Genomic DNA, 22,830 nt, shown 5'->3' with positions numbered 1-22,830 from the left:
GCATCTCGCAACCACCAGGATACCCTTTTCACCGGACAAGGCCATGCCGCGCATGGGTTCAAGGGGACAGCGCCTGTGTTCTAGGGGACTGTGGTTTCATAAAGTAAAGCAAACATCGGTTTTAGTAGATGATGACATTGTGGCATCACTAGGAAGTGTAAGAATTACATTAAAGATGGCATTAGGAAGGGCAGCCGGTTATCACCTTTTTATATTTACATATGTACTTAAATCTCTATAGATGGTCATGATCAAATTTAGTCAGACCATCTCCCTATGAGACACCAGGAATATGTTTTAGTAACAAGACAAAATCGTATTGCATTTATTTTGGCGCTGATTCGTTTTGAATACAGCGCTTTTCAAAACTAAAACAATGATTTAACTTAGGAGTGATAGCTCCTTCTATTTTATATGGCTTGGAAGTTGCGATTCATTATTGACGCAAATGGGCATATTTGGGGTCATCCTGATATTCTTCCTGCATGTGCAGCCTGGATGGCACGTTCTACCCCACTGCTGGAGAGTACACTGAAACGGAAAAAAGAGAAGAGGTTTACCTACCTACTCAATTTGAGGTTAATGGGCTGAATATCTAATATACCTTTTTGCTATTGAACGCTTTCGTTGGTCTCACAAGTGATAATAGTAAACACGCAACCTGAAGAAAATTTGAGTGCGTTATTTTCAAAATCATTTCGCCTGGAGTTGGAACACGGGCGCTGGACCCCGACATGTACCCACGACAATCAGAGCTTAATCCAGGTATTCGATCAAAAATTGTTCGCAACGAATGGCCATCAGGTAAGTGCAGGCGAGCGGAAAATTGTGTTCACACAATATCAAGGACAAGAACACTGGCCGTAACATCCAACTAAATGCCTGAAAGCACAAGTGAAAGAAATAGAGAAGCAACCGGTCCTTCAGAAATCATCGATATATGATGAACGCACATCTTTTGTTGCACTGCCATTAAAACCTATCAAACGTTTACTGTAGAGCTTGAAATGCTAGGCTGCGATTTTCTTACAAAGACTAAGTCTTTCTATTTATTGCATCTGCTGTTTATATTCGCACCGCAAAGTTATTCTGCTCCTTCGCTTGATTTTCTGAGCATTTGAGGACCTAGGCTTGCACGTATCGATAACACAGCCACATTCTTCTTTTTCGGTCAATAGCACATACATTCATTGCAGGACCTTGCCACACGTGATACACTAACTGCTTGGCTGTCACTGTAATCGCGGAATAACACACGACAGTGCTGCAATAGTAATGTTTGTTGCTTGCTGTATGGGGTTAACTTCCCTGAGCGACTCAGCCTACGACAGACTCCGGAAATTGCGGCCACCTGGGTCCACCGCGACCGGCTTTCGATCCTGCGTCCTTGGGCAAAGAAGTCGAAAGCCCTAAGCACTGCGCCGCCACGGCGAGGTCAATAGTAATGAAACAAAGTGATTGTTTCTCATCAAATTAATCATGACAGTGTTTCAGCATCATCGAATCCTACATGCTGGCTTTGTGTAAGTTGCACATCTCCAGCGTCTCATCTACAGCATCTCCCTTGTGTAAAGGCAGCAGCACGTTCCTCAGACATAGCTGCGTACACAGCAGAAGAACATTTCTTCCATTAATTCTGTTATTCAGTTAAAGCCTACAATTAAACATCGCATATTTTCTGCATACAAGCCCATTATTTATTTTATTTGGGTTACTAGCTATTTGATCCCTGGTGGCGTAAATTAAACCCGCAGCATAGATGTTCGGCTGGTATGAGGAATATTATAAAAACTACAGATAACTAATTTCTGTTTTTTTCAGGATGTCTATTTATATTGGTATTAGTATTGCCGACTTTGCGCTATGCTAGGCTGCCCGCTCTGAGGAGGTAGAAGGTGCAAAGAGAAGTCCTTGACTAAATAAAAGCAATGTTACAAATTGGTAAATTGATATCTCATTAGCCGTTACAATTCTCACCCTGATAACTATAAATATTTTTCTACCGTTCTAAGCTCGCGCCTAGCTTTTACATGTGACTGAATATGGACAGGCCATCATCTCCGACTGATACCGTCCGGGGGCAATGTTTGTCAGTGGGGGCCTTTAAGTAATGACAGCGAATATTTTTATAGTGGACCCCACTTTGTTTTTTGCCTACAAGCCCATATATATTAAGCTGCGGGACTGCTGACATCAATCATTACTTGAGGCAATGCCTAAATTATTGAACTGCATTTTGAAGAATTGAAGAATTTAGATTTTTTCTATCGCACTACGTGAACATTGATACCGAGCCGTGCACCGACGGAAGTAATATTGGGGAACACCTGAACAACATGAAAGAAAAATTTCGTAACTTTACTGAGAGCCTTTTTGTCAACATTTTATTCCTCTGTTCTTCCTTTGGACAACGCTAGGCAGTGCAGTCAAGCTATTTGGCACCTGAACAGGCGTGCCTCGATGCCGGTAACAATAGAGCGAATTTAGCTTATTTTTCTTGATAACGTGGACGCAATGTGCTCGGAAGCACGTTATGTGTTCTTGACAGGCAAAAAGTGCTGCTTCAGACTATGAATGAAAGAAAATTCTTTTTTGTTTGTAAAACTAAGAATTAGATTAAACTTACGAAAGGCTGCCTACGCAAGCGATTTCCTTTATGAATCCTTAGCTCGAAATTAGGTTCATTTTCGTTAACTTGATTTTTGAATGTCTGTAACCAAAGTGGACAGTTTTGAATTTGACACCCTCTGAGCACTTGTGTACTAATTCGACGCACTGTCCTTAACCCATTAATATTTGTATTGCAAGCAGTAAATCTTACGTACCTAGGTATTGAAAATTATTGATAAACATAGGAACCGGAAAAAACTTTGTTGTAAAATAAAAATGTCATGGGCAAAAGTGTTATTACATGAAACGTCCCACTCACCTGTGCCGGACAACCACGTATGCTTGGTCGTGGTATCATTCCTGGATCAAATCCGGCTCTGCAATGAGAACGACCGTCATCAGAAAGAATGCGCAAGGCTCAAATATAAATTCAGGTGCTACGTGCTACGTACTAGTGCAGCGACTGCCTGCTGAACCGTGCACTTAGAAGTTGGCGTAGATGTATATATACTTCAAAAATCAGTTCAGTTCAGTTCAGTCGTTCAGTCGTGTCCGACTCTTCGTGACCCTATAGACCACGTCAGGCCGCGCTTTCCACTCTCACTATCTTCCTAACATCACATAACTTCATTTGCAGCGCCTCGAGGATGCCATCTAACCATGGCGTTCGCTGCCTACCCCTTCTCCGGCGACCCTCAACCTTTCACAACATCACATCTTTCTCCAGCGACTCCTCTCTTCTCATCAGATGATCGAAGTATCTGAGCTGAAACTTTAGAAATTGACCCTCCAAAGAGCAGTCTGGGTTTATGGTCGACAATATCGACATATTTGATCTTCTGCCAGTCCAAGGAACTCTCAAGAGTATCCGCCATCACCAAAATTCAAACGCGCCAATTCTTCGGCGGTCAGCCTTCTTCACAGTCGAACTCTCGCATCGATACATCACAACTAAAAAGACCATAGCACGAGTTATACGGATCTTGGTTGACAGACTAATGTCTCTGCTCTTTACTAAGCGGTCAAGGCTAACCATGGCTCTCTTTCTCAGAAGCAGGCGTCTCCTAATTTCATGGCTACAGGCTCCTTCGGGGGTAATCTTGGAGCCCAAGAAGAGAAAATCTGTCACAGCTTCAACTTCTTGTCCCTTGATGCTCCAGGACTTGATAGGAAAAGACGCCATAATCTTTGTCTTTTTAATGTTCAGTTTAAGCCCGAACTTCTCACTCTCTTCTTGCACTCGCATCAGAGTCTCTTGAGCTCTACTTCACTTTCTGCCTATAAAGTGGTATGATCTGCATATCTAAGGTTGTTAATACGTTTTCCAGCAATCTTCACTCTAGCTGAAGACTCGTCCAGACCGGCCTTCCTCATTATGCACTCTGCATATAAGTTAAATAGGCAGGGCTACAGTATGCAGCCTTGCCTCACTCCTTTCTCAATTGGAAACCAATCAGTAAGACCATGTCCAGTTCTGAATGTTGCCTCTTGCCCTTCATACTGGCTCCTGAAAAGACAGATGAGGTAATTTGGAACTCAAATCTCTTGGAGAGCTTGCCACAATCTGCTGTGATCTACGCAGTCAAACGCTTTCGCATAATCAATAAAGCAGAAGTAGTGGGGTTTCTAGAACTCTCTTACTTTTTCCATGACCCAGCGAAGGTTGGCAATTTGGTCTATAGTTCTTCTGCCCTTGCGAAACCCAGCTTGCACGTCCGGAAGCTCCCGATCCACATACTGCTGCAGCCTACTTTGGAGGATTTTCCACATCACCTTGCTAGCATGAGAAATAAGCGTGATCGTGCGGTAGTTGGAACAACCTTTGGCACTGCCTTTCTTTGGAATGGGGATGTAAACTGACCTCCTCTATTCCTGTGGCCACTGCAGGGTTGCCATAATCTTCTGACATAATCTATGCAGAATGTTAACAGCATCATGGTTGAGGTTTTGAAGCAACTCAGCTGGAATGCCTTCAATTCCGCTAGCTTTGTTCTTAGCAAGACTGGCTAAGGACCATTAAACTTAACTGTTCAGGATGCCCAGCTCGAGATCAATAATCACAACCGTCTATGTTGGGTTTGCACATCCGGGTTCTTCTTGTACAGGTCTTCTGTGTATTCCTGCCACCTCTTTATCTCTGAGGCTTCACTGAAGTCCTTGCCTCGTTTGTCCTTTATCACACCCAGCTTAGCACAGAAGGTTCCTTTGATATCTTTGATTGTCTTATACAGAGCTCTTGTGTCCCTAATTGGCTGTTGTCCTCAACTGCTTGGAATTTTATGTTCAGGAAGGAATTCTTATCTCTCCTTGCTATTTTCTGAAAATCCGCATTGAGAACCTTGTATCTTTCTCTTTCCTCCATAACTTTTACCACCCTTCTTTCCTCAGCTATTTATAAACCCTCTTCAGATAACCAGTTTGCTTTCTTGCATTTCTTTTGCTTTGAAACTACCTTAGTAGCAACTTCTTGTATTATATCACGAACATCAGTGCACATCTTTTCAGGCACTCTGTCTTCTAGATCTAATTCTTGAAATCGATTCCTCACTTTCACAGCATATTCTGATGAAATTTGATCCAGATCATACCTGAAAGGCCTTCTAGTTTTCTGCGTTTTCCTCCATCGAAGCTAATTTTGGCCACAAGAAGCTGATGATCGGTGCCCAGACCTTGTTTTTACTGCCTGTATAGCGCTTCTCCATCTCTGCCGCAAAGAATATAATCGATCTGATTCCTGTACAGACCGTCCGGTGAAGTCCATGTGTACAGGCGCCTCTTGTGCTGTTGAAAATCAGTATTCGCTATGGTCAGGTTGTTTTCTTGACAAAACTCTACTAGCCATACTTCGAAACATACTATGTGCCCCTTTTAATTTTTGAACAATATATTTTGAACATGACTATTTCATAAGTTGTTTGTAAAGTTAGAATTTTTTGTCTGTCATCCAAGAACAGCTCACTATGATGCGTTTTTGTATGAAATTTTTACCCTCGAGAGCACACGCCACTACTTGTCTTGCAGTATAGTTTTGGTGGCTTGAAGAGGACAATTTAGTTCCACATCGGTTTCAAGCTCTGTGGTGATACTTTGCACAGTAATTAAAATGTTTATATTCAAAAGTAGAGCTCATTTTTTATTATTTGGCGTTGTGCATGTAAATGCGGACCGAAAAAATGTGCCGCTGTTTCATCCCATATAGCATACCAGATTTACATGGCCTAGGTCAGGATAGAACGAGAGAAAACAGATAGTTAATCGGCATAACACCGGGGCGCCGCGAACAAGTTGAGAGAGGGGTGCCTAAGTTCTCAAGTCGAACCAATGTTTCCACAAGTGGGCTTAGCTTCGTCCGGGCCTAAAAGAAGACAATTTCAACTGATGAAACATTGGCTCGACTTGGGAACGGCGCCCTCCCGCCCTCCCCCCTTCTTCAGTGTTCCTTCCTGACCTAAGTCAGTAATAACAAAAGAGGCTAATTGTAGTGTTAAGAACGCAACAAAATTTTGGTCCATGATTACAAGTTGCGATCATAGCACGCTGTTGTTTGTAGCAGATGTTATAAAAAAAAAACGTTTCGTGCCTCATAGTAGAACATTTGCGGAAATTGTAGTATGTGAATTTCTCTATGAAATGTATCTCATCTTGCTAGGCTCGTTTTACGGGATAAACGCCATACATCGCCCCAATAAGACATACGATATGATGGCAGTGTTTTTGAGATCTTAGTAAATTTCGGCCGCGTAAGAAAATTTGAGTGCACTGGCATTCGACATTAGAACAGAACTCTAAGTATGCGAGTACAGCCTCCCTTCAAATGCGGCCACAGGGGCAGGTATCAAAATTGCGGGTCCCATATGCACAATACAGCCCGCGAAGAAGTGAGCCAGATTGTGATGTGGGGGCTTGTGACCAGTGTTCAAATCATAGGTGAGAAACAAGCAACACAGAAGTTGCAAGGACAGAGCACAATCAATGTCCTTATATGTGCTGAGATTTATATTGCGGGCAAAATGGCGGGACAGCTTTTACAAATCCATCTTATTGTTCTGAGATATATATTACTTAGATATTTAAAATGCACATTTATATAACAAAATGGAAATACGGTAATGCGGTGTATTTAGCAGCGGCAGGTCCGTATAGGTAAAGGAACGAGTGCCAAAGAAACGTTCCGGCTCTACCATGAAAAACTTCCTCTCAAATAATCTTTACTTTTTGTTGATTACCGCATGACATGAATCGGCGAGGCTTATTGTTGATAACCACACCTTTAAACTACGCGGTGGTGGCAGAGCATCTTCGTCATATTATTAGGCTACTGTGTTCATTCTCCAGTGCAGAATGTACCCACCGGGGACCCACAATATGACTTGGTATGAAGCAGTTGTAGCAGAGGCCCAATATTGGACGTGCTCCCGGCGTGCGCCCTCTCTTCAAGAAGGCTTCCGAAAAGCAGCTCGACACTGTGCAACTACGATCGTGGCCCGAGTACAGGCCTGCGCAAGACATATATAAAAAAACATGATTTACACCTCTGGCTGGGGTGACGAAGCGTGCTTTGCCGGTCTTTAAATTACGTCGTGGATAAAGACATCGGCAGCAGCAAGAGTGCTTGCCGTTAAAGCTTCAAACCGAGATTTTGCAATTATCGCATACTCACAGCCAGCTCACGTTCTCGAAGCGCATCGTCTAGTGTGGCTTGCAGCGCTACACGAAAGAGACTGGCCACTACATTAGCCTCCAAGCTTTACTGAGAACATAGATTTAGCTCGTGACCTCTTTTCAGGATAGCTTTCTGATGGTCATTGAACCCGGCAATGGTTTTGCCCCCAACATAGAGGGTGTGATACCTCTTTTTCTCCAGCGTATCAACGTGAGCTAAGTCACGTGATGCCCTGTTTAGCTAAGACGTCGCTCTTGTTTCAATACTTGGGACTGGGGAGTAGGTTAATATTATCGTTCTCATCTTTGATTGAGCGTAATGTTGCAACCAACGAACGGTTGAAGTTCTACATGCATCTGCGTAAACTATGTACTAACACAGTCTTCTTTATAGCTAAACAGCTCCTTGTTTCTTTGTTTTTATTCTTCCTCATTCAAATATATAAAGTCTGGCACAAAATTGTTTGGCACGTGAGTTCGGGGAAAAATATTTATTTCGGTGTGACTGGGCAAACAAAGTGCATAAAATTTGCTGAATTAGAGGGTGCCTGAAAGCCCTAATTCAATGAAAAATATCGAAAGGAAAACTAGCTAGCGGCGCAGAAATCAATGTTTTTGCACAAGTCTGCATTCCGCAAATATTTCTTCCTGACCGAGTGTGCATAATCTTTTCTAACGTTTTGCTCGAGGAAACTAGCGAAAATATACACTCTAGGCCACCAACTTGCACTTCCAATGGTTGAATGGGGCCATCTCAGTCCAGTAATTATGATATCTTGTTTACACAGCGACATCTTGACATATTTCTATTATCTTAGCACGCAAAAACTCAAATTCACATTTTTCTTTTAGGTGTCACAATTTTTCATGTGATCCTTTGGATATATTAAAAAATCGTGCGCAAAAAAAAATTCAGAATTGGATAACAGCCGATGCACAGTACTAAAGTGGAATTTTTTTACATACCCCGATAGACGGTTTCAGTGGTCTGTGGTCTTGCAATCACCGAATATTCGATAGTCTGTGGTCGTGTACAATAATTTTGTATTGTATGATCATTGTGGGCCGATACCCCTTTCACGCTATTCGTTCGTAGTTACTAGGCAATTATTGATACCCTGTCTAATGATTGTGCAGATGCTAAGTTACACAATTATCAGTTACAAAAGGTATTGTGCACTTTCTAAATAAACTGTAATGGTTACAAAAATACGGGAGATGCGTACCGTTCTAATGCTGCGGCCAGTAAGGCTAATCTGCTCGCTTTGCCGGGGGTTTGAATGTCGTTCATGGCTCTGAGGTTATACTTTATTCATTATAGTGCTAATTGGAATGATAATCCTATATGATCATATCTGCGACTGCGCTTGCTGCAAAAGAAAAATCTTATAATTCTCCATGTCCAGCGTACGAACCCGGGAGGGCGGCGAGGATAAAACCGCGGCATATAAACATAGATTACAATGACGAAGCATTTCACGATGTTCCGGAGCATTTCGAGGTTCTACCGAGGATCAAAGTAGTACGGAGTTCGACGGAACACAGCTCAGGAGCCTCATGTGGCTCTCGACGGGGGCTGAACTAAAGGCCAAATTTTATCAGAAAGAGCGAAGTCACGAAGAAAGGAACATGCCTCAACATAATGGCAAACAGTAAGAGAAAAGATTTCGCCTTTCTGCTCGTAATCAGACTTAGGAGCAAACACTGAAGTTTGTTTCGCTCATTTATGAGCCCGGCTGGCAGACTGACTATTACGTTTTTTGAAATAGTCATTATGATACAGTGAAATGCAATCAGTAGTACTCACTCTGAGAGGGCAACAATTTCAGCAAGAAGCAAGGAAACTGCTACATATCTAATCATTATCTTAGAAAAAAATGCTTTTAGATTACACAATCTGCAGCGAAAATACACTCAACTCTGTAAAATGTTCTGAATTTTAGGTGCTGATCACATCCCTTATATATTACGAAAATGTATTCCTCGCATGGAGCTTATCCGCCCCAGACATTCACCAAGAAAGCAATGGCATGATTCATAGCTTTTTAATTAATTTGCTTAAGTGCCCGGGAATCTATCAAGAAAAAAGGGCATGGTAAAGGCCACGCTTTAAGTGCAAATTTGAATAGATTTTGTATTAACTGTCATTTACATAACCTTAAATATAATATAATTTTTCGTTTCTTGGAACACTAAAGTTTTAAATACACGGCAGCTGTAGAAAGTGCATATTATAACAATGAATTCATAAACATGCTCATTTATCTAATCACCGATGCTGACAAGCTTAGCCTGCCTGCTTGCTGCATTTATTTGCTGATTAACTTTAAGAACGCATTCAACCCTGAGGCATTGACGTTAGAGGTAGTGTAGAAGGTTTACCTCAGACAATGTGCTCACATCAATTTCTATGGACGCTCGCAGCATACCAAACGTTCTCCGTTCGCCGCTAGGGTTGAGGGTTGCTAAGACAATCGTTCTTAAGTATTAGTTATCGGTAACAAAAATATATCTTTAGTTTTGTTGATTTATTTTATACTGTCAATTTCGGTTTGGTTTGGTTTGGGGGGGTTTAACGTCCCAAAGCAACTCAGGCTATGAGAGACGCCGTAGTGGAGGACTCCGGAAATTTCGACCACCTGGGGTTCTTTAACGTGCACTGACATCGCACAGCACACGGGCGCCTTGCTTTTCGCCTCCATCGAAAAGCTGCCGCCGAGGCCGGGATTCGATCCCGCGTCCTTGGGAGCAGTAGTCGAGCGCCGTAACCACTGCGCCACCCCGGCGGGGTCTGTCAATTTCGTCAGGTATCGTAACCGGGAGGGCATTCAAGAGACAGAATATTTAGCAATGATAATTAAATTACATATCCGAATATATGACGAAATTATTCACAAATATATATATATATATATATATATATATATATATATATATATATATATATATATATATATATATATATATATATATATATAGCAGTGAAACCAGATTTAGGATCGTGCGACAAGAATTAGGCTGACAAATACTTTACCACAAGCTAAACTCAAAAGGAGGGAACAAATTTGTAATGACATAGAAACACAATAATTACCAAAATGTAACTAGTTTATTCTCCACAAGTGTGGTAAAAGCATTTATTGCACTACCTATAACAGTAAATACGGATGTAGAATAAACAGCCCCGAGCAGCACACCAGCATTGGTCCAACAATGGTTCATCACTGGAAAAGAATGGCATCAATATTGGACTGATATTGGCATTTGGGCATTTTACTACATTCTCCATTCTTGGCCCATCTTTCGTTCCAAGATTGGTCCAGTGTTCAACCAAGCTGGAGCCATCAATGTAGGCACAATATTAGACTTTCCATTCATGCACCATGATTCTTGCCAATACTGTCCAGCATTATACCATCATTGTATTACCAATATTTGTTTAATACCAGCTATTCCATTGATGGCCCATTGTCAATGCCAATATCATACCAATGGTTAGCCATTGCAGGTGCACTGGCTACTCCATTCATGCCGCATATTGTCGGTACCAATATTAATCAAATGGTTTATGGGTACATCGGCTACTCCATTCATGTACCATTGATGATGTCAAGATTACACATTTTGTGGCACTGCCTTTGCAGGCCATAAAATGCAGCCCTTTTCATTCTAGCCATATTCGTGACAGCACATCGAACTTGCTGGGACAATAATGGCCTTTCAAATAAGAGTGGCCATAATAATTCAAATTGTCGCTCATGAGCAACCAGTAGATATTCACAAAACAAGGGCATGGTTCACAAAAAGATAATATTTATTGCAATTGTTACTATAGACGGCAGTTGTTACTAGCCAGCGCTGAGGGCACACACAGCCGCAGTTAGCGGGGCAGTGGCAGGGTTGGTCAGGGCAGGGCGGGCTCTCGGGAAGTGGAAGGGGCCAGGGAGCTGGAGGGCACACTCATAGGCGTAGTGAGGGGGCTGACCCTGCAATTGCATTCACAGGTGGCATGCCTGGTTCGCCAGGGTAGGTTTCAGCATAACGCCTTTTTCTTCCGCCCCCCCCCCCCTGTCACAGGAACCAGGCAGCCACCTGCGAATAAATGCGTGTGCCTCCAAATCGTCCACCCCAACTTTTTCGCAAATGGCACCTGCACAAAAACAATGAGGAAACAAAATTTACAACACTATTGCGAGGCATATAAAATCGCGCGCATTATTTTAGGAAGATGTAGACAATTCCCGGATTCATGTACCGAAATTCATGGTCAATGAGAAACACTATACTGATGAGTTCCAGATTAATTTCAGCTGCCTTGGGTTTATTAGGATGAAAGACGTACATACATTGCATAGCATGTGCCCTGTTGCATTTTGATCGCCTCCACAGCAACACGGCTGAGACAGCCAGTGTTTCATCCCACACTAGGAATTAGTGCTTGATTGTCGGCTGTCTCCGCATATGACTGGCGCGCTAGGTTTTTGCTGCTCCTACGCTTTCTGCGATGTGCAAACAGTTTATAGTAAATATCGTTACCAAGAGAATGTTCGGCGACCATTTGCATTTTTTAAAATGGCTAGATATAATATACACAAGCGATCTAAGCCCACGACTACTGCACTGACCACTGGTTAGCTGATATACGCTTTTGACTGGTTTTGTGGGTCGTTCACTTAAACGGGAGCTCACTTAAACAGGTAGCTCACAGCTGCATCATTTTTACACATATACTGTTTGTCCAAGCAAATTTGATCCAAGGGATAAAAAAAAAACATTTCGGAGGCAGGCAAAGGAAACCAGATACATATTGCTGGAAGCTACCTTGAGCGCCACAGAAAAGGTTTTGTTTGGAATCCTTAATTGACATTATTTACCTAAATTACTGATTATTGACTTACACAATATATGGTGTTGCTACTTTGAAGAGTACCGGCACAAACCACGTTTGAGTATTTGCGATAAAGAACCCTCACGTCTGCATTTTGAACGCCAGATACATTAGGAAACCACGAAAATACAAAAATCAGATTCCTGGACAATACAATTGAGGACTTGGCTTGGCTCGACAGCCCTGTGTAGCGTTAGACCTACAAGTTGCCTATGGTTTCTTCGTCCGCGCCACCACATTGGTCCAACAAGACTGTATTTGTATTTTACAGCTGAAAAATACTGTTCCACTCATTTGTATCCTTACAACTTTGTAGGCATTATCCGGATTGCAAAGTTCGGCGTGCTCATTGTAACTCGAGCCTTCATGTGCGCCAAAGGGCCGACGCGAAGCAACCATCACCAGCATATCACCCTTACTCATGCATGGGGCTAGCCATCATAGCGGCAGGTTGTTTTGTCCGCTCAAAATCATGTTGTGAGCAGCACAATCGAGGTGCGCGAATGGGCTGGTAACGGTTTCGGTATCTACATAACCCGGAATTTATCTGTAGCTGGAAAAAAAGGTACACATGAGGTTTCTAACCGCAAATATTGAAACAGGAGTTTCCGAACGTGCTCACCGACTCTAAGTCCTACTTATTGTCTAAAGTGAATATTTAGTACTTGAAGCGAATAACCTCACTTCCCTACGTACAAAATAAAAATTTTCTGCGCTGTCCTAAGTGGCTGCCAGCAAAAATGCGCCACCGGTTTCCATCGTCTGTTTCTAATGGTTTATTTATAACCCTTGGCTCAAGCTATGGGGCGCAGCAGGTGTAATGTAGCTTGAATAAAACCTGCAAGAGATCATATATATTGGTAGATTTGCAAGGTTTACAGATTTTACTTACAAATTCTACAGGAATCGCGTCACTGCGGCCTTTCTTTAAAATTGACACGTAATAGCGCTGTATTCGTGGCTAAAATAAAGTACTCAACGCATTAATTCAGCTTAGCAAATGCAGCTGTAACAGAAAGTGAGGGCTGGCGACACCAAAGGTGAGCCTAGCTTTCAAATTTTCTTAGATGGCACAACCGTTCGAAATATGGAATATTAAAAAAAGCCCTTGATATTGGCTTTCTCACAGCGTATTATGGGTGCCTTAGATAAACATAATCGAGGTCCCATGGCCATCTTTCGTTTCCAATAAAATTCTTATATGTGGTGGGCAAATAGCTAGACACAATAGAATTAACCTTAGGTTTTCAAGATACGCGTAGTTTCCTCGAAAAAAATAATTGTATGGTATATCTCTAGAGGTAGAAAACGCTGTTTTTGCCATTTCAAAATGTTGCAAGTTTGGATACCATGATTTTGTCATCTACTCTTTTTTACTCACTAAATGTATGCAGGTTTTATATTTACAAACACTATTAGAAACCCATTTTGTTTTTGCAGTTGAGTTATTAAAAAATCGCAAACTTTTCTTCAGGAGCGATACGCTGCAAAAATATTCATTTTAACCTTATGTACTGGCATATGATGCATTAGGTTGGTTGCACTAAATATGTTTTCACTTCCTGACGCATGTTCTTAATTCCAGGCAGTATCTGGAGCTCCAGACCACTAGGTGTGTTCTCCACAACGCATCAAAATTCCTCAGAATTCGAAAACAGCAATAAAGGGCAAATTTGCTGTCATTCAAAAAAGATGATCTTCGATTTTTATTCAAATCCCTCTCAAAAATCTTCAGTACCTCAAAAATATCACGGACTAAAAAGTGTTGCGTTATACTGTTTATATATATAACATTAAATAATAAACCGAGTGCTTGTGCTGATAATGGCCAAACTCAGCCTGCATTCTTGCAAGATCCAATAATATCTTGGCACAGAAAATATTTCTCTACAATATCTAGGTTCCATTCTTTATTTCTGAAAAAATTTGAAGCTCTAGATTTGTGTGTGTATCTGCATATTATTTTGAAATTGGACAAAAGTAAGAAAATGGTAAAATAAGGAAAACTGATTAGAATTGAAGAAACGGCCGCAACATCAATTTTTATCAAAATCTGTGGAAACAATGCAAAGTACTTTGTCAATTTGAGTCAGTAAATATATTGAATTCTGCAAAATGTAATATTAGAAATATAAAAATGCTTGTTTTTGTTCTATAGATATGCTTATATGGCTCCCCCTTATGGAGTAGGCATCAAAACTTCAATTTAGTATTTGCTGAATTTAGTTACATTTTGCCTTAAGTAAAATTTAAAACCTTGTCAGCGCTTATACACCCTTTTTCTGCTTCTGGGACAAATACTTAATATAGCTTAAAATGGTATTAATTCACTATGTCTGTCAATTTCATGGCAGAACGCAGGTGAAGGCTGAACTTTTTCTCTGTCCTGCATTCTTTTTTATTGTTAGGTGCATTAGTATTCAATCTAGGTTATTAATATATTATTTCATTTCTCAGCTTTGACCACCACTAACAATACTATATTTTTGAAGCTGATTTTTCAATGTGTAATTTTTATAGTTACAATCATAAGCAAATCACTTTCCAGCATAATACTTTTGGTGGCGTTACAGAGAACACACATAGCAGTTTAGAGCTCCAAATTCTGCCTTAAATTAACAACATGACCTGCGTAGTAAACATAGAATGTTTTAGTGCAAACAACGCAACGCGTCACGCCAGTATGTAAGGTGGAACATTACCATTTTTGTAGCGCGTTGTTCTAGAAGCAAAGTTTGCGATTTTTTACTAAATCAACTGCATCAATGAAACACACTTTTAATACTTCTTATACAAGTAAACGTTACCCAAATGCGGTGAGTAAAAAACAGTGGATGACAAAATTTTACGCAACCAGCCGGCCTCCAAACGTGCAACTTTTTGAAACGACAAAAATGGCGTTTTCCAGCTTTAGTGATAGGCGTTTTTTTTTTTTTCGAGCATGCTACGCCGCATCTGGCAAACCTAAGGGTCATTCCTTTGTGTCGAGACATTAGCCCACGACATATGAAAATTTAATTAAAAAAAATGGTTATGGCACCGCGATTACTGTTCCAGTCCGAAGACATCCATATTTGTTTTCATTTCGTCTCTTCAAACAGGCTGGTTTAGCCAATGCAGTGAATACAAATATCATGGCATATATTAAAGATTTTCGCGCTATACGTTATACCTAAAGCCACCTATATTGTCACAACTGTCATACATTATTTGTAGCTGAAACAACATCACAAAAGGGATTCGATTGCAAATTGTTCGCTAGTTAAATAGATGTACGAGATGACACACGTATACTTTGTGGAATCAGTTCAGTTCAGTTCAGTCGTTCAGTCGTGTCCGACTCTTCGTGACCCTATTGACCATGTCACGCCACGCTTTCCGGTCTCTCACTATCTTCCTAACATGACATAACTTCATCTGCAGTGCCTCGAGGATGCCATCTAACCATCGCGTTCGCTGCCTACCCCTTCTCCGGCAACCCTCAACCTTTCCCAACATCAAATCTTTCTCCAGCGACTCCTCTCTTCTCATCAGATGACCAAAGTAGCTGAGCTTTAACTTTAGAATTTGACCCTCCAATGAGCAGTCAGGGTTTATGGTCGACAATATTGACTGATTTGATCTTCTGGCAGTCCAAGGAACTCTCAAGAGTCTTCGCCAGCACCACAATTCAAACGCGTCAATTCTTCGGCGGTCAGCCTTTTTCACAGTCCAACTCTCGCATCCATACATCACAACTGGAAAGACCATAGCACGAGTTATACGGATCTTGGTTGGCAGACTAATGTCTCTGCTCTTTACTAGGCGGTCAAGGCTAACCATTGCTCTCTTTCCCAGAAGCAGGCGTCTCCTAATTTCATGGCTGCAGTCTCCTTCCGAGGTAATCTTGGAGCCCAAGAAGAGAAAATCTGTCACTGCTTCCACTTCTTGTCCCTTGATGCTCCAGGACTTGATAGGGCAAGACGCCATGATCTTTGTCTTTTTAATGTTCAGTTTAAGCCCAAACTTCTCACTCTCTTCTTGTACGCGCATCAGAAGTCTCTTGAGTTCCGCTTCACTTTCTGCAATTAAAGTGGTATCATCCGCATATCTAAGGTTGTTGATACGTTTTCCAGCAATCTTCACTCCAGCTGAAGACTCGTCCAGACCGGCCTTCCTCATGATGCACTCTGCATATAGGTTAAATAGGCAGGGCGACAGTATGCAGCCTTGCCTCACTCCTTTCTCAATCGGAAACCAATCAGTAAGACCATGCCCAGTTCTGACTGTGGCCTCTTGCCCTTCATACAGGTTCCTGAGGAGACAGATGAGGTGAATTGGAACTCCCATCTCTTGGAGAGCTTGCCACAATCTGCAGTGATCTACGCAGTCAAACGCTTTCGCATAATCAATAAAGCAGAAGTAGATGGGTTTCTGGAACTCTCTTGCTTTTTCCATGATCCAGCGAAGGTTGGCAACTTGGTCTCTAGTTCCTCTGCCCTTGCGAAACCCAGCTTGCACGTCCGGAAGCTCCCGATCCACATACTGCTGCAGCCTACCTTGGAAGATTTTCAACATCACCTTGCTAGCATGCGAAATAAGCGCGATCGTGCGGTAGTTGGAACAATCCTTGGCACTGCCTTTCTTTGGAATGGGGATGTAAACTGACCTCCTCCAATCCTGTGGCCACTGCAGGGTTGTCCAAATCTTCTGACATAATGTATGCAGAATTTTAACAGCGTCATGGTTGAGGTTTTGAAGCAACTCAGCTGGAATGCTATCAATTCCGCTAGCTTTGTTCTTAGCAAGGCTGGCTAAGGCCCATTCAACTTCACTCTTCAGGATGCCCGGCTCAAGATCAGTTATCACAACCGTCTTATGTTGGGTTTGCACATTCGAGTCCTTCTTGTACAGTTCTTCTGTGTATTCCTGCCACCTCTTCTTTATCTCTGCGGCTTCAGTGAGGTCCTTGCCTCGTTTGTCCTTTATCACGCCCATCTTAGCACAGAAGTTTCCTTTGATATCTTTGATTGTCTTATACAGAGCTCTTGTGTTCCTTAATTGGCTGTTGTCCTCAACTGCTTGGCACTGTATGTTCAAGAAGGCATTCTTATCTCTCCTTGCTATTTTCTGAAAATCCGCATTGAGAACCTTGTATCTTTCTTTTTCCCCCATAACTTTTGCCATCCTCCTTTCCTCAGCTATTTGCAAAGCCTCTTCAGATAACCAGTTTACGTTCTTGCATTTCTTTTGCTTTGGAACTACCTTAGTAGCAACTTCTTGTATTATATCACGAACATCAGACCACATCTCTTCGGGCTCTTTGTCTTCTAGATATAATTCTTGAAATCGATTCCTCACTTCCACAGCATATTCTAATGGAACTTGATCCAGATTATACCTGAAAGGCCTTCTAGTTTCCTGCGTTTTCCTCAATCGAAGCTTAATCTTGGCAACAAGAAGCTGATGATCGGTGCCACAATCGGCCCCAGGCCTTGTTTTTACTGCCTGTATAGCGCTTCTCCATCTCTGCCGCAAAGAATATAATCGATCTGATTCCTGTACAGACCGTCCGGTGAAGTCCATGTGTACAGGCGCCTCTTGTGCTGTTGAAAATCAGTATTCGCTATGGTCAGGTTGTTTTCTTGACAAAACTCTACTAGCCATACTTCGAAACATACTATGTGCCCCTTTTAATTTTTGAACAATATATTTTGAACATGACTATTTCATAAGTTGTTTGTAAAGTTAGAATTTTTTGTCTGTCATCCAAGAACAGCTCACTATGATGCGTTTTTGTATGAAATTTTTACCCTCGAGAGCACACGCCACTACTTGTCTTGCAGTATAGTTTTGGTGGCTTGAAGAGGACAATTTAGTTCCACATCGGTTTCAAGCTCTGTGGTGATACTTTGCACAGTAATTAAAATGTTTATATTCAAAAGTAGAGCTCATTTTTTATTATTTGGCGTTGTGCATGTAAATGCGGACCGAAAAAATGTGCCGCTGTTTCATCCCATATAGCATACCAGATTTACATGGCCTAGGTCAGGATAGAACGAGAGAAAACAGATAGTTAATCGGCATAACACCGGGGCGCCGCGAACAAGTTGAGAGAGGGGTGCCTAAGTTCTCAAGTCGAACCAATGTTTCCACAAGTGGGCTTAGCTTCGTCCGGGCCTAAAAGAAGACAATTTCAACTGATGAAACATTGGCTCGACTTGGGAACGGCGCCCTCCCGCCCTCCCCCCTTCTTCAGTGTTCCTTCCTGACCTAAGTCAGTAATAACAAAAGAGGCTAATTGTAGTGTTAAGAACGCAACAAAATTTTGGTCCATGATTACAAGTTGCGATCATAGCACGCTGTTGTTTGTAGCAGATGTTATAAAAAAAAAACGTTTCGTGCCTCATAGTAGAACATTTGCGGAAATTGTAGTATGTGAATTTCTCTATGAAATGTATCTCATCTTGCTAGGCTCGTTTTACGGGATAAACGCCATACATCGCCCCAATAAGACATACGATATGATGGCAGTGTTTTTGAGATCTTAGTAAATTTCGGCCGCGTAAGAAAATTTGAGTGCACTGGCATTCGACATTAGAACAGAACTCTAAGTATGCGAGTACAGCCTCCCTTCAAATGCGGCCACAGGGGCAGGTATCAAAATTGCGGGTCCCATATGCACAATACAGCCCGCGAAGAAGTGAGCCAGATTGTGATGTGGGGGCTTGTGACCAGTGTTCAAATCATAGGTGAGAAACAAGCAACACAGAAGTTGCAAGGACAGAGCACAATCAATGTCCTTATATGTGCTGAGATTTATATTGCGGGCAAAATGGCGGGACAGCTTTTACAAATCCATCTTATTGTTCTGAGATATATATTACTTAGATATTTAAAATGCACATTTATATAACAAAATGGAAATACGGTAATGCGGTGTATTTAGCAGCGGCAGGTCCGTATAGGTAAAGGAACGAGTGCCAAAGAAACGTTCCGGCTCTACCATGAAAAACTTCCTCTCAAATAATCTTTACTTTTTGTTGATTACCGCATGACATGAATCGGCGAGGCTTATTGTTGATAACCACACCTTTAAACTACGCGGTGGTGGCAGAGCATCTTCGTCATATTATTAGGCTACTGTGTTCATTCTCCAGTGCAGAATGTACCCACCGGGGACCCACAATATGACATGGTATGAAGCAGTTGTAGCAGAGGCCCAATATTGGACGTGCTCCCGGCGTGCGCCCTCTCTTCAAGAAGGCTTCCGAAAAGCAGCTCGACACTGTGCAACTACGATCGTGGCCCGAGTACAGGCCTGCGCAAGACATATATAAAAAAACATGATTTACACCTCTGGCTGGGGTGACGAAGCGTGCTTTGCCGGTCTTTAAATTACGTCGTGGATAAAGACATCCGCAGCAGCAAGAGTGCTTGCCGTTAAAGCTTCAAACCGAGATTTTGCAATTATCGCATACTCACAGCCAGCTCACGTTCTCGAAGCGCATCGTCTAGTGTGGCTTGCAGCGCTACACGAAAGAGACTGGCCACTACATTAGCCTCCAAGCTTTACTGAGAACATAGATTTAGCTCGTGACCTCTTTTCAGGATAGCTTTCTGATGGTCATTGAACCCGGCAATGGTTTTGCCCCCAACATAGAGGGTGTGATACCTCTTTTTCTCCAGCGTATCAACGTGAGCTAAGTCACGTGATGCCCTGTTTAGCTAAGACGTCGCTCTTGTTTCAATACTTGGGACTGGGGAGTAGGTTAATATTATCGTTCTCATCTTTGATTGAGCGTAATGTTGCAACCAACGAACGGTTGAAGTTCTACATGCATCTGCGTAAACTATGTACTAACACAGTCTTCTTTATAGCTAAACAGCTCCTTGTTTCTTTGTTTTTATTCTTCCTCATTCAAATATATAAAGCCTGGCACAAAATTGTTTGGCACGTGAGTTCGGGGAAAAATATTTATTTCGGTGTGACTGGGCAAACAAAGTGCATAAAATTTGCTGAATTAGAGGGTGCCTGAAAGCCCTAATTCAATGAAAAATATCGAAAGGAAAACTAGCTAGCGGCGCAGAAATCAATGTTTTTGCACAAGTCTGCATTCCGCAAATATTTCTTCCTGACCGAGTGTGCATAATCTTTTCTAACGTTTTGCTCGAGGAAACTAGCGAAAATATACACTCTAGGCCACCAACTTGCACTTCCAATGGTTGAATGGGGCCATCTCAGTCCAGTAATTATGATATCTTGTTTACACAGCGACATCTTGACATATTTCTATTATCTTAGCACGCAAAAACTCAAATTCACATTTTTCTTTTAGGTGTCACAATTTTTCATGTGATCCTTTGGATATATTAAAAAATCGTGCGCAAAAAAAAATTAAGAATTGGATAACAGCCGATGCACAGTACTAAAGTGGAATTTTTTTACATACCCCGATAGACGGTTTCAGTGGTCTGTGGTCTTGCAATCACCGAATATTCGATAGTCTGTGGTCGTGTACAATAATTTTGTATTGTATGATCATTGTGGGCCGATACCCCTTTCACGCTATTCGTTCCTAGTTACTAGGCAATTATTGATACCCTGTCTAATGATTGTGCAGATGCTAAGTTACACAATTATCAGTTACAAAAGGTATTGTGCACTTTCTAAATAAACTGTAATGGTTACAAAAATACGGGAGATGCGTACCGTTCTAATGCTGCGGCCAGTAAGGCTAATCTGCTCGCTCTGCCGGGGGTTTGAATGTCGTTCATGGCTCTGAGGTTATACTTTATTCATTATAGTGCTAATTGGAATGATAATCCTATATGATCATATCTGCGACTGCGCTTGCTGCAAAAGAAAAATCTTATAATTCTCCATGTCCAGCGTACGAACCCGGGAGGGCGGCGAGGATAAAACCGCGGCATATAAACATAGATTACAATGACGAAGCATTTCACGATGTTCCGGAGCATTTCGAGGTTCTACCGAGGATCAAAGTAGTACGGAGTTCGACGGAACACAGCTCAGGAGCCTCATGTGGCTCTCGACGGGGGCTGAACTAAAGGCCAAATTTTATCAGAAAGAGCGAAGTCACGAAGAAAGGAACATGCCTCAACATAATGGCAAACAGTAAGAGAAAAGATTTCGCCTTTCTGCTCGTAATCAGACTTAGGAGCAAACACTGAAGTTTGTTTTGCTCATTTATGAGCCCGGCTGGCAGACTGACTATTACGTTTTTTGAAATAGTCATTATGATACAGTGAAATGCAATCAGTAGTACTCACTCTGAGAGGGCAACAATTTCAGCAAGAAGCAAGGAAACTGCTACATATCTAATCATTATCTTAGAAAAAAATGCTCTTAGATTACACAATCTGCAGCGAAAATACACTCAACTCTGTAAAATGTTCTGAATTTTAGGTGCTGATCACATCCCTTATATATTACGAAAATGTATTCCTCGCATGGAGCTTATCCGCCCCAGACATTCACCAAGAAAGCAATGGCATGATTCATAGCTTTTTAATTAATTTGCTTAAGTGCCCGGGAATCTATCAAGAAAAAAGGGCATGGTAAAGGCCACGCTTTAAGTGCAAATTTGAATAGATTTTGTATTAACTGTCATTTACATAACCTTAAATATAATATAATTTTTCGTTTCTTGGAACACTAAAGTTTTAAATACACGGCAGCTGTAGAAAGTGCATATTATAACAATGAATTCATAAACATGCTCATTTATTTAATCACCGATGCTGACAAGCTTAGCCTGCCTGCTTGCTGCATTTATTTGCTGATTAACTTTAAGAACGCATTCAACCCTGAGGCATTGACGTTAGAGGTAGTGTAGAAGGTTTACCTCAGACAATGTGCTCACATCAATTTCTATGGACGCTCGCAGCATACCAAACGTTCTCCGTTCGCCGCTAGGGTTGAGGGTTGCTAAGACAATCGTTCTTAAGTATTAGTTATCGGTAACAAAAATATATCTTTAGTTTTGTTGATTTATTTTATACTGTCAATTTTGTCAGGTATCGTAACCGGGAGGGCATTCAAGAGACAGAATATTTAGCAATGATAATTAAATTACATATCCGAATATATGACGAAATTATTCACAAATATATAAATATATATATATATATATATATATATATATATATATATATATATATATATATATATATATATATATATATATATATAGCAGTGAAACCAGATTTAGGATCGTGCGACAAGAATTAGGCTGACAAATACTTTACCACAAGCTAAACTCAAAAGGAGGGAACAAATTTGTAATGACATAGAAACACAATAATTACCAAAATGTAACTAGTTTATTCTCCACAAGTGTGGTAAAAGCATTTATTGCACTACCAATAACAGTAAATACGGATGTAGAATAAACAGCCCCGAGCAGCACACCAGCATTGGTCCAACAATGGTTCATCACTGGAAAAGAATGGCATCAATATTGGACTGATATTGGCATTTGGGCATTTTACTACATTCTCCATTCTTGGCCCATCTTTCGTTCCAAGATTGGTCCAGTGTTCAACCAAGCTGGAGCCATCAATGTAGGCACAATATTAGACTTTCCATTCATGCACCATGATTCTTGCCAATACTGTCCAGCATTATACCATCATTGTATTACCAATATTTGTTTAATACCAGCTAT

At 41.4% G+C, this 22,830-nt stretch overlaps 1 long non-coding RNA gene across 2 annotated transcripts; it reads right to left on the bottom strand.

Annotated features, from left to right (window-relative positions):
- Positions 1–295: 295 nt before the first annotated feature.
- Positions 296–21,599, bottom strand: LOC146177971 (uncharacterized). 2 transcript variants are annotated; one of them, XR_014701124.1, is made up of 3 exons: positions 21,434–21,599; positions 2,930–2,987; positions 296–531 (listed from the first exon to the last, which is right to left on the bottom strand). It is a non-coding gene; the product is annotated as an uncharacterized LOC146177971 (long non-coding RNA). The 2 variants fall into 2 exon arrangements; XR_014701123.1 differs by lacking the exon at positions 21,434–21,599 and adding an exon at positions 9,080–9,236.
- Positions 21,600–22,830: the final 1,231 nt, after the last annotated feature.

The sequence above is a fragment of the Amblyomma maculatum genome, chromosome 10 (genome assembly GCF_055883805.1).
Source record: "Amblyomma maculatum isolate TAMU_Amacu chromosome 10, ASM5588380v1, whole genome shotgun sequence".
Lineage (NCBI taxonomy): Eukaryota > Metazoa > Arthropoda > Arachnida > Ixodida > Ixodidae > Amblyomma > Amblyomma maculatum.
This window is presented reverse-complemented; position numbering and strand designations above follow the sequence as displayed.